Raw genomic sequence first — 12,953 nt, 5'->3', positions numbered from 1 at the left:
TTTGGTGTCGAACAATCCAAAACTATCCAAATAATGTAAAAACTAATCAATATAGGCTTAAAAGTTCATATCCCAACTATTTAAGTAATTTCCCAACTCTAAATGCAAGATTCCTAAAATTCATCCTCGGGCTCACGTGCCCGAATTCCGGAAATGTTCGAATAAAGTTGTTACCCATAATCTTAGGAACATAAATATATGATTTTAATTAAGTTCCATAACCATTTTCGTGGTAAAACTCCATTTTTATCAAAAACCTAGGTTTTCCTCTAAACCCATGATTTTCACTAATTTACATGTTATAATTTACCCATAAACTATGTATTAAACTCACATTAGGTAGAAATTACTTACCTCAGAAAGCTAGGTTGAAATCCCCTCCTTAAGAGCTCTCAAATCGCCCAAGAGTGTAATAAATGACCCAAAAAAAATGCCTAAGTCCCAATTTAAAACTCACTACACAGCTGCCTCCTTCTTCGCGAACGCGAAAGAGGCCTCGCGTTCGCGAAGGCAAATGACTCAGCCCCCCTGAAGTCCCTTCATCACGAACGCGACCAAGGTCTTGCGAATGCGTAGGTTGGCTTGTCCTACCCTTCGCGAACGCGAAGAACAAAGCGGCCCCCAGCCTAGCCCAGCAACTCTATGTGAACGCGAGTCGCCTCACGCTAACGTGAAGGTCACTGGCCCCAGACTTTCGTGAATGCGGACTAGCTATCGTGAACGCATAGCACTTTTTCCCCCAGTCCCAACTCCATCTACGCGAACGCGATGGTCCCTTCGCGTTCGCGAAGAAGGAAACCCGAAGTGGGCATTTCTGGTCTTGCATATTGCTCCGAGGGGTCCGAAACTAACCCGAGCCACTCGGGATCCCATCCAAAGGCACTAACAGGTCTGTAATCATAATACAGACTTGCTCAAACTCTCAAAACATGAAAACAATAATGAAACCAAGAATCATACCCCAAACCCAAATTGAATCAAACTTTGAACTCCAAGTTTTCCAAATTCTCCGAATGCGCCGAATCATACTTAGACTACTTGAAACGATACCAAATTTTACGTGCAAGTCTTAAATGACATTACGAAACTATTCTCGGACTCGCAATTCAATTCGGACCTCGATAACAACAAAATCCGCTCCAAACCAAATTTAAAGAACTTCAAAGTTCTTCAAGAATCAACTTTCACTATTATGCGCCAAAACACTCCCGGATCATCCAAAACCCGATCCGAATATATGCCCTAGTCTGAAATCATCATATGAACCTATTGGAACCGTCAAATCCCGATTCCAAGGTTGTTTACTTAAAATATTGACCAAAATCAAACTTGACATTTTAAGCCAACCTTAAGGAACCAAGTGTTCTGATTTCAACCCGAATTCTTCCAAATCCCGAACTAACCATCCCTGCAAGTCATAAATCAGTAAAAGCAAGTACACGGGGTCTTATTTAGAGGAACAAGGTTCTAGAAAGCAAAATGACAAGTTGAATCATTACACGAAAATATGGGAATCGGGCGGAATTCCAGTTTTATGGCCGTAAAACGCTACAAAATAAGGAACGGTCTTGGTGGGTGACTATGGTTCCTTAAGTCTTATTTGACGTCTCGGAAAATATTTAGGTGATCCGGGCCCACGGCGGAAGGCGTGGGGTATAGCACATGAAAATATGGGAATCAGGCGTAATTCCAGTCTTATGGCCATAAAATGCCAAAACATGAGGAACGGTCTTGGCGGGGTGGTGACTATGGTTCGTTAGGTCGTATGTTACATCCTGGAAAAGTTTTAGCCGTTCTGGTTCTGGGGGCTTGGGGCCACGGCGGAAGGCGTGGGCTATAGTACACGATAATATGGGAATTAGATGGAATTCCTGTTTTATGACCAGACAGTTGACTTTTTGATATCGGAGTTGGAATCCTGTTCCAAAAAATTTCATAGCTCTGTTATGTCATTTATGACTTGTGTGCAAAATTTGAGGTCAATCGGACTTGATTTTATAGGTTTCGACATCGAATGTAGAAGTTGGAAATTCTAAGTTTTATTAAGCTTGAATTGGAGCATGATTCGTGATTTTAGCATCGTTTTATGTGATTTAAGGTTTCAAATAAGTTTGTATGATGTTTTAGGACTTGATGGTGTATTTGGTTGAGGTCCTGAGGGCCTCGGGTGAGTTTCGGATGGTTAACGGATCAAAAGTTGGACTTAAAAAGGTGCTGCAATTATCTTCTGCTGTAACTGCAAAAATCGAGCCCAAGGTCGACGGCCAGGATCGAAGCTAGGGACGAGGCTCAGGATCGAAGGCCCAACTCGAGGGCCATGATCGAAGGCAGGATCGAAGGCCCAGCTCGAGGGCCATGATCGAAGGCATGATCGAATGCCCAGCTCGAGGGCCATGATTGAATGCCCAGCTCGAGGGACATGATCAAAGGTAAGGCTCAAGGGTTAGGAATCGAGGCCCAGGCTCGAGGGCTAAGACCGAGGACAGGATCAAGGGTCATAAAGATCGAAGCCATGATCGATACCCACGATCGATGGCTACCTCGACAGTTTATAAAACTGGGGATTTCGTCCCTAGTTGCCATTTTTGACGAACTTGAGCTTGAGCATAATCGATTTTTGGCATATTTTCAAGGAGAAACATTTGAGTAAGTGATTCTAACTCGGATTTGGTCAATATACACGAATATATCATTATTTTCACCATTTAATTAGTGTATTGAGATGAAAATTTGGAAAAAATTTAGAAATCTCATAAAAATAATTTTTTGAGATTTCGGTGTCGATTCAGAGTCGGATTTGAGTGAAACTGGTATAGTTGGACTCATAATTGAATGGGTTGTCAGATTTTATAAATTTCACTGGATTCCGATAGGTGGGCCCCACGAGCAATTGTGAGCTAATTTCGAATTTTATTTAAAAATATAGTATTTTCTTATGAAATTGATTACTATAATTTTTGTTGACTGCATCGAATTAATTATGACTAGATACGAGTCGATCGAAGTCGAAAAATTAAGGAAAAAGCATAATACTTGGTTAAATTAGAGCAAATCGAGGTAAGTGACTTGTCTAACCTTGTGTGGGGGAAATTTTCCCAGGATTGGTATTGATGTGATTATTAAAATGTGTTGAAAGTCGTGTACATGAGGTGACGAGTGTGTACACGGGTTAAATGTGAAAGATTATATTTTTAAATTGTGTAGATCATTATTGTGCATTTATTAAATTATTTTATCTTGTTATATTCTTCATCATTGATCTGAGATATATACTTTAAATTTGTTTGATCTTTTCCTGCTAATTGTTTTACTTGTTTAGTTGAAACTTGGTTTTTTTTATTCTGTGCATTATTTGAAGGTTGATTTTATTTAAATTAAATATTATTAATATGAAGTATTTGACATTTTTAAATTTTACATTAAAGCAACGTATTAAAGATTTTAAAATATTATTTTCCTGAATTATTTATTTCTGACTATTTTTGTAAGATTTTCATACTCATTATGATGGAGCCGTGAGCTCTTTATTGTGTAAAAATATTATTGATGATTTATTTTGGCATAAGTCGTGAGCTCTTTATTGTTGAAAAATATTGTTGTTAAATTATTTTGGCAAGTTAAATTATTTGAGCACTTGAGGTGTAAATTCTGATATATTGTGATATTGATACGCATGCGGTGGTATAAGGTCTAGGTATTGAAACGCATGCAGTGAGATAAGGGTGGCTTGGTACGCGTGGCTAGTAAGAAAAACTACTAGAAGTCATACGGTGTGATAAGGATGGCTAAAACGCGGGATGCTATTTCGGGAAAAATATTTTCTTTAAAATAAATTGTGAAGGCTCCCGCTGTGAGATAAGAAAATGAGATATTGTGAATTTATTTATGATTTGGGACTACGAGGCGGTACCTCAGGAGTGCCCTTGTTGATATTGATTTATGGTCGCAGTTGCCTTTGATTATTTGTTGTTATTTTCTTAAAGTTGAAAGGAATTCTGTTTTGATTCCACGAGATATTATTGCCTTTATTTTGTGAAATTAAATGGTGACATGCTACTTGATTCATTTCCATTGTCATTTTATTTTATTATATTGTTAAATATTTTACTATGTAATTATTATTTTTCAGTAGGGCCTGACCTGACCTCGTCACTACTCTACTGAGGTTAGGCTTAAAACTTACTAGGTACCACTGTGATGTACTCATACTATACTTCTGCACATCTTTTTGTGCAGATCCAGGTATAATTTATCAGACTATCAGTAAACTAGCTGTATGAGGAGACTTCGAGGTATATATTTGCCAGCGTCCGCAAATTTCGGAGTCCCCTTCTATCTTACTATGTTGTCTTCCTTGTTTGTTTTAGACTCTGATGTATGGAGACATAGAGAATAAATTCTTAGAAGTTTGTGACTTATTTCTACCAGGTTTTGGGAGTTGTAATTATGTAAAGTTTCAGATTTCTATTTTTATTCCGCATTGATAATTTTACCTAGTCTTAGAGACTAGGTGCTATCACGACATCATACGGAGGGAATTTGGGGTCGTGACACATGCGGCATAACACTTTGATGATTATATGAAAGTTTAACCAAGTTCTAAAAGCCAGTAAATTTAGTTTAAATATTATATTCCCATATCAAAAGTAATGACAATAATGATAAGAATTTAAAACATAGGAATACATAACAAAAAAAATAGAGCTTTTTGAATTATATCATCAAAAACAAATATTGCATGAACTTAATACAACGCAGACTCGTTCTATTAATAATCAACAATAACAATACAATTTGGATAAACTCCTATATAGCAGATAAATGACCAAAAGAATATGTTCTTAGTATGTTAACATCTTATTTTGTCGTGTGAGTTGCGAGAGGTAGTATGATTTAAAATAAAATATTCTCATTGTGTGCTTTCTATGTGTAGGAGTAAGTTTGGATGATAAGTGATTGAAAGATGTCCTTGACACCATTACAACTATCTCCAGAAGCTATTTTTTTATTTAATGTTTACATATATTATTTTTATATAAATATATGTTATTTTGCCTATTTATTGGTGCATATTAGTCTTTTTTTTCAATTGGAATTATTAGCGGGAGTGAGCAACTGTAAGTGAATACAATGAATGAGATTACAAAGGTGATATACATTGCATGAAGAAAAGAATGTGATGGTTTATTAATATGAAGGAAGAAAACAACTGATATAAGATAGGATGAACCAGAAAGAGGAGTTAAAATCTTTTGGTTGAATCTAACCGGTTATGGGATGTATACCCAATAATTGAGCGAAGCGAGAGTAGGGGATAATGGGTGGGATGACTAAAGAAGAAGATGGCATAGGGAATATTGGTGGACAAGAATTTATTTTTTAAATATATTTTTACGTGAAACCTCACTTGGACCGCATGTACTATACCCCTCAATTTATGATTGATTTTGAGTGTGACAATGAGGTAATAGTTTCATTCTGAACAAGAATAGGGTGGTTATAGGACGCACGCAATGCTGAAGTGTGCAATTGATTTTTTGAGAGAACATATTAAAAGGAAACGTTTACTTTGACAAACTTTAGGGGGTGAAATACCATATCTCCTAAACTTGTGGGCATCCAAGTGATAAATAGAAGTATCACTCTCTCGAGTAGGGGTATAAAAATCCGAAAAATTGAACCAAACCGAAAACCGAACCAAACCGATAAAAAAACCGATACATTTTAGGTTTGGTTTGGTTTTGATTTTGAATTTTAAAAATCGATCAAATTTGGTTTGATTTTGGTTTTAATCAATAAATAACCGAAAAAACCGAACCAAACTGACTATAAAAGTAGCTATTTAAATTTATTATGACACCTGTATATATATGTATATTTTTATATAAAATTTCTAAAATTTTATAGTACATATTAGTAGTTTGTATTTTCAGTATAGTTCTTTGCTATTATAATAATCTAATTATTTGCATTTACATTCTAGTTTGATTGGTAGTTATTTTGCTAAGTACAAGAATTTATTTCATGTTAAAAATAATCGATTTTTAACTGAGTACTTAAATTATTCATCACTATTTGATTCAATTATCATTAATATATCTTGGTAAATTATAGATTTCTCAAAGATCAATTGGTTTGATAGTGTTACGTTGAAAATGTAACCGTCGTAATATGCGTTTGGTAGTGTATGTCTCATATTTAAGAAAAAATCGATAAACAACCGAAAAATCGAAAACCGACAAAAATCGAATCGATAAAAAATCGACTTAATTGTTTGGTTTCAATTTTTGAAAAACTAACTGACTTGCTTTGGTTTTTCTTTAGAAAAAAAACGACTCAAATCGAACCGAACACACCTTAATAAATAGTCTCGACTTATTTCAGTTTAATGAGGCGGGAAGCGCTAATTTAGCAGAATTTTCACAGGGCCGAGAGAGAGAGAGAGAGAAAATCAAATGCAATCGAAAATTAGCAGCTTCTTCAAACCCTCTTCTTCTACTGCAGACCCATCCCAATGTTGTAGTGATATGTTTGATTAAGGGAGGTTACAACCAGAAATTGTTGTTACTTACCAGCGCAGACCTCAAAATTCATTTGGGTACATTCTCTATTACTTCTTTTATCTTTACTTAATTCCTTTTTCTCTACTATTGAATCTTGAAATTTTTGTCCTCAAAATCTTTGATTGGAACTTTTCTTAATCCAATTTTTTATTTCCCTCTATATTTTCTAGTTTTGCTTTTTGGACATTTTTTTACATATTACCCAATTCTTTTGTGCTGTAGTTTTCCCTCCTTTCAGATTTACCTAATTACTAGCTGTATAATCCAGCTTTGTTTTCTGCCTCTATGAGAGATTGATTGGATATTACCTCAGTAGAATTACGAGTAAAACTAGAATCTTTTGACTCTCAACATATGAAACTGATGTATTATATAGCTTTCGTTTAGCTTTTCGAGTTGGATTCTTAGCAGCCTTCAATTCAGCACCCTATTTATTTTTCTTATTTGAGGTAGTAATCAATTTTTGTGTGCTAAAAGGAAAAATAAAAGAATGAAAGCAAATTGTAGTAAAAGAAAGAAATTTTGAGAAAGTCAAACACGAAAGGGAAATCTATGTTAATGAGCAAGCACACTAAATCAAAATGTTGTGGTTGGATTTTATCCAAAGTGGAAGGACCTAAAGAGAGGTAAAAGGAAAATGGAGATGATCAATTACTAAATAAGTGAGAAAACGTATATATTTGCTTATCATCTCGGTCGTCTACTTACAATTACCTTGTTTGTTGATTGAAACTAGCCTTTTCTCTCTTCTACAAGACGCAGATAAGGGGAACCAATTTAAGGACAGTGTCTTATCATCACATCATTAAACTATTCATTATGATTTTAAGTACAAAAGTATGATCGTTATAATCTTTCCTAAATCATTTTCTTAATTTTCTTAAACAAGTAGGTTTTCTGCCAAAATTATGTGTTTGGAAAAAAATTACATCTCCGTGTTGTTACTACCTAACATTGATGACCATTTTTATTTCCCCTTCAAGTTCTTTGCTAATGCTAAGCTGATTTTGCAGTGAAATCAATGGTGCATCAACTGATGAAGCATCCAAGGAAATAGACTTGGAGAAAGTTGCGCCAGACCTGGGGGTGGCAAAGTCTGTGAAAGTTTTGAATAAGAAGAGAAAGTACGCCCAATTTTATTTGGAACTGGGTCAGTCTGATTTTTTATTGTATACTTGTACCGTCTGTGGCTTCAAGTATGCCAGAGGTGATGAAGGGGATGAAAAGTTTCATAAGATGTTTCACAAGAATTATACGCATGGTATTCCATTTAAGGTAACTCAGCAACAGAGTATGTTATTTCAAATTTGTGTAAAATTATTAAAAGATTAAAGTTCTATCCTGCTGGGATTTGATAAAATGTCCAGGGTTGGCGGAATGAAAGAGTTCTTCAAATTCCTCCACTTGAAATTGGCCGAATTATCTTGGTGCTGGACGATGACCCTCCTCCTCAGAGAAACAAGGTTTTCAGATACTATTTGGTTATACATGAAACACGATATTTTGACGTTCATGATTGATATTTCTCTAGTTAATCATGTTAGACATAGGTTTCATAGACTTAAAGAGAGTGTGTTGTTGGCAGGTACAGGAAGTTGTGAAGATGATGGAGATGGAACTTGGAGATGGGTGGATATATCATCAGCTATGCAAGGTTCCGTTCTCTTGCAATTATAAGAAACTTACTGTCATAGAAAATAAACTTCATTGTTCAAAGTTATTCACTAATCAATATCAAATTTCAACTGTCCAGCTTTCTACTTATATTTTTTATAATTTGAGTTGTAAGTTACTTGAGCTCAATGAAGCTTCTTAATTGTGCTATGACGTTGAATGGTTGTCCTCATTTTGCCGACTAATTTTTATGAAGAATTCTCCCTTCATGTGGTGGTTATGTGAGAGGCTGAGTTTGTCTAGCTATGTGAATGAAACTCTGAAACATTTCTCCTGTTAACAGGTTTATCTGTTTATATCTTCTCAAAGAATATCTGGATGTCTGGTAACATAGCCCATAAAGAAGGCGTATAAGATTCTCTCAAGATCAGAAAGCAGCAGGTGTAAGGTTTCACCTGAGAAGGAAGCAAGACGGACTTCAACCACACTCCAATTTGGGGGAGTGAGTTTCCAAAGGGAAATTGTAAGAATAAATCAATCAACCAAAAGCCATGAATAGTCTGATAGTGGAGTAATCTTGTGTGAGAAGGAAGGTGTATCTGCTTTATGTGGCATTAGAGCCATTTGGGTCAGTCCCTCCAACAGAAGAAAACATATTGCCAGCTATTTGCTGGATGCTGCTAGGTAATGCCATTCACTTTCTCAGAGTTGTTATGGTTCCTTGAAGTTTTTTTATTGTAAATATATTGCATGCTTAATGAACTGACAATAGTTAAATTTACGGGGTTCACACTAGTAATTGCTCCTTTTGAATTGGAAACAAAAATTCATGTCTGAGAAACGAGACCACTGGAAAGAGGAAGAAAGGCGACAGTGACTGATAAAACAAAACTAAATTCCATAAGCGAGAGTCTGATGCTCTGACTTGACAAGTGTCTTTGTAAACTTGAAGCTGAGTTTTTCTTCGCTTGCACTTGATAATTTATGAAAGGGGTCCTGGTATGCAAGTATTCACAGAATCAGAGTGGTGTACGCCATCAATGTAGTATGAGAAGATCCTACCACAGTGTACTCTATCTATATTGCAGAAACAGAATGGTGTAGTACTCTCTGCTGCTCAAGTACATGATCGAGTCGCTTGATTGGTGCTTCTCAAGATGAAGATCTGTCCTCCAGCTTCGTAAAGTTTACCAGAGACTTCTACTCTCCGGTACAATTGCAGTTTCAGACATAATGCCTCTAGTTTTTCCATGCAGTAATTATCTTGATAAGGAAATTGTTCTGAGGAATATAGCTGAGTGCTATCAAGGAGGTTTAGAGATGATTAAGAAGGTTTTGCCCACTACTTCCTATATTCAACGTGCAACAATTTCAAATTCATGCTATTACAAAGGTGTCAATGGTGATTAAGTGGCTGTTACGGGAAAGGATTATGCTTTACTCAAGCCTACTGAAGAACAGTGGATACAAATGCAAACGTCCTTAGATATCAGTTTTGTAGGAGTTCTGGGATTCTTGGGGTGGTATTTACTTGCATAACGCGAAGTTGGTTCTTGAATTCAATTGCCAAATGATAATGTCTTTAATATCTGCAGTCATACAGAAGAAACTGAAAACATTGTTGTTGAGCATCACTGGTCTCTACTCTCATTGTTTTTTAAGAGTTTGGCTAAGATACATTCCACAGGTGATAGGAAAATGAATGTGATAAAACAAATTATTCGAACTCCATGGCCTGGTCTGGTCAGTACCCAGCTGGGCCTCTTTTGTTCCATTAAAATTTAGGATACGACACTATGTAAAATACTATTCTCATGATTGCCCCTCAGGGTTTTGGTCTAGTGGTAAGAGTGTAGCATGTGATTTGAGGATTAGGCGCATGTCACGGGTTTGAACCCTGCCGCACTCAAGAGCCTGGTTTTTGAGTAGAGAAGGGTTAGTGGCGGTCCCATTATTCACCGAGTTTCGGACCGTGCACTATTGCCCCCCTGAGATTTCTCCGTCATCAAAAAAATAAAAAATAGAAACATATTACCCTCATATTAGACTATGCCCCTGAGATTTGGTAAAAGAAAGGTGCATTAGAGGTTAATACATTGTAATTGGATAAGTTATAATGAATATGTCAAAACGAAATGACCAAGGAAAGAAAGAAGAGCACACCAAAATGAAAGATTGGATGTTGCTTAGTAGATGCTCACACACAAAGTTCGTCGTTGAAGCATCGGATGTGCTTCTATTTCGCAAATAGAGTTTGTCTGACCGTGTTCTCTGCAAAATGACTGTTGCATTATAAATTTGGTCAAATAAGTTACTTGGAAGTTGGTAAAATGGGCAATAACTATTTTCTTTAAATTAAACTCCTTGTTTGCCATTTGCAGTCTGGAATGCCAAAGTTCCGCATAGATTTGGATTGCTTATGATTTATATTTAGTCTGAACTTGCTTCTCATTCTTCAATGACCTTTTGCAAGGATTTAGCTCTTAAACGCTCAGAGTTAGCCTATTCTCAGCCAACCTCAGTTGGAAGGGCCTTCATATCCAGTTATACAAGCAGTGACTCTTTCTTTGTTTATACAACTTCTGATCTGTAGTAAGGGTTTAAGAAATAGCATGTTAATTTTTTTATGCCAAGTATATTTCAGTTAGCCTAGTAATTTACTGGATAATCCATCTATGTTCATGTGTGGAAACTTACTGATATTTCTTTGTTTTGACTGGAGCAGACAAAGCTATTCTTTCCCAATATATTACATGGTTAAGGTAAGAGTCTGGCCAAGCTCTGTTACAGGTGTAGACTGAGTCTAGTCTGTAATAATCTTCTTGCTCTCAGCAGGTTGTTGTATATCTTTAACTGGAAGTCAATTATTTGGCTCCATGCGAGAATCAGTTTTCTCTACGTTAAATGCTTCTTTGAATTTCACAGGTTCATTCATTTCTCTATTCATTTTACTTTCAACTGTGTTGCACGTCAAATGACTCATCTAGTCAAATGCATTAATGTAAAAGAGGGGTTGAACTAATATAGATGACCATTGCAAGCTAAACTGGGAGAGCATAGTGGACTTTGGCAGTCAATGTTTGTGGTTTGATGTGCCATCTGTAGTATGGCTCTGATTTCGAAGAGATACGGGGAATGAATCTCTGAGGAGATGATTGCGACATTGATAACTGGAGCACAAAGAAAAAACACACTGCTGTAGCCCATAAGACATCTGCATAGGGAAGCCAATTCTCTAAGCACAAAACAAATGCCTTGAGTGAAAGGAGAAACCAATTTCTGGTCCTTCTTCCTTTCATTTCCTTCTCATTTCCAGTTTTCTTTTCCATCTATCTCTCCTCTTTTTGACCTTTCATTTTCTTTCTTTGTTCTTTTTTTGTTTCCTTCCTCTTTGTGATCCCTTGTAGTCCATCCACTACAACTCAGTGTTTGCTCCTCTATGGACATTGGACACCTACAGAAGCCAACACAAACCTCTTTGAATGATCTTTCTATTTGAAGAAGGATTTACTAGGAATGATTCAGAATACTCAACTCTACCTCTCCAGGTAGGGATAAGGTCTGCGTACACACTACCGGCGGGATTATACTGAGTATGTGGTTGTTGATTCAGAATAACTCTCAGAAGCACCAGAATTTGTATTTGTTTTAACTGATATGACAACGTTGCTTCCTTTTTGTCTTCACAGTACTAGACTAGATCGTTGATGTACTCCAAATCCCTCTTGCATCAACCCCCTTTGTTAATAGGTGCATTACTGATAGTTTGCATGCTCTTTGTATTCATACAACAACAGAAGTATCCTTGAAGTGTTTCGGGACCTATAGTGTTCGTTACAGGTTCTGGAAAAGAGTAATTTTGGGATATGACATGACATGACATGACAGTTTTCTTTTCTTGACATTGGGATGAGAAAAGGTATGTTTACAGTTTATTTAATAGGCAGAAGTGTGCAATTTAGCTTCCTTTGGTGTTCAACTCTCTTACATGAGGTAGCTTTGTTGGCTGCTATTAAGGCATTCAAGAGCATCCTAGTACATGATTGCGTAGATGTAAAGTTGAGTATCGGAACAGCTGACAAATATGCAAGTCTTGTTCACTTTGCATTGGAATTGGATGCACAATTTATCAGAATGTTTGATACACGCTCTGCCAAAACTGTCTGTGTACTCATTTTATAACTCTTATGTGGACACTGGCCAAAGCATTAAAGAAGGTATTGTACAAACTGATTATGTGGACACTGCCAAACTATAATCATTTTTGTACATCCCTGCCCTTTCATTTAGCAGAAAGGATTAAGCAGGATAGGATAGAAATCTTCTGAGCTAATTACACTACTCAATTAGTCATTCATAGAATATCTGAAATCAGTCACTATAACAACAGCAACAACAACCCAGTATAATCCCACTAGTGGGGTCTGGGGAAGGTAGTGTGTACGTAGACCTTACCCCTACCCTGAGGTAGAGAGGTTGTTTCCAAATGACCCTCAGCATCCTTCCCTCCAAGAACTCCCCACCTTGCTCTTGGGGTGACTCGAACTCACAACCTCTTGGTTGGAAGTGGAGGGTGCTTACCATCTGATTGGTTAAACTCATGTTTTTACTCAACAGACAGTGAGATAATATGGTTCTTATTCATATTTGATTCGTTTTTAAAAAGTTCATTATCCAACCCATTTTTAGTGGATAATATGGGTGGATAACTGTTTTCTTTTAACCATTTTGTTAGCACTACGCCCGCTAAACTAAACCTAAAATAGCACTAAAACA

General features: G+C 36.5%; 1 pseudogene; it reads left to right on the top strand.

Moving 5' to 3' along the window:
- Positions 1-7,121: 7,121 nt before the first annotated feature.
- LOC104089008 (protein CHROMOSOME TRANSMISSION FIDELITY 7-like) lies at positions 7,122-11,889 on the top strand (annotated as a pseudogene).
- Positions 11,890-12,953: the final 1,064 nt, after the last annotated feature.

Source organism: Nicotiana tomentosiformis, chromosome 4 (genome assembly GCF_000390325.3).
Source record: "Nicotiana tomentosiformis chromosome 4, ASM39032v3, whole genome shotgun sequence".
In the NCBI taxonomy this organism is placed as follows: Eukaryota; Viridiplantae; Streptophyta; class Magnoliopsida; order Solanales; family Solanaceae; genus Nicotiana; species Nicotiana tomentosiformis.
The sequence above is the reverse complement of the archived record's forward strand: the minus strand, read 5'-3'. Positions and strand labels throughout refer to the sequence as shown.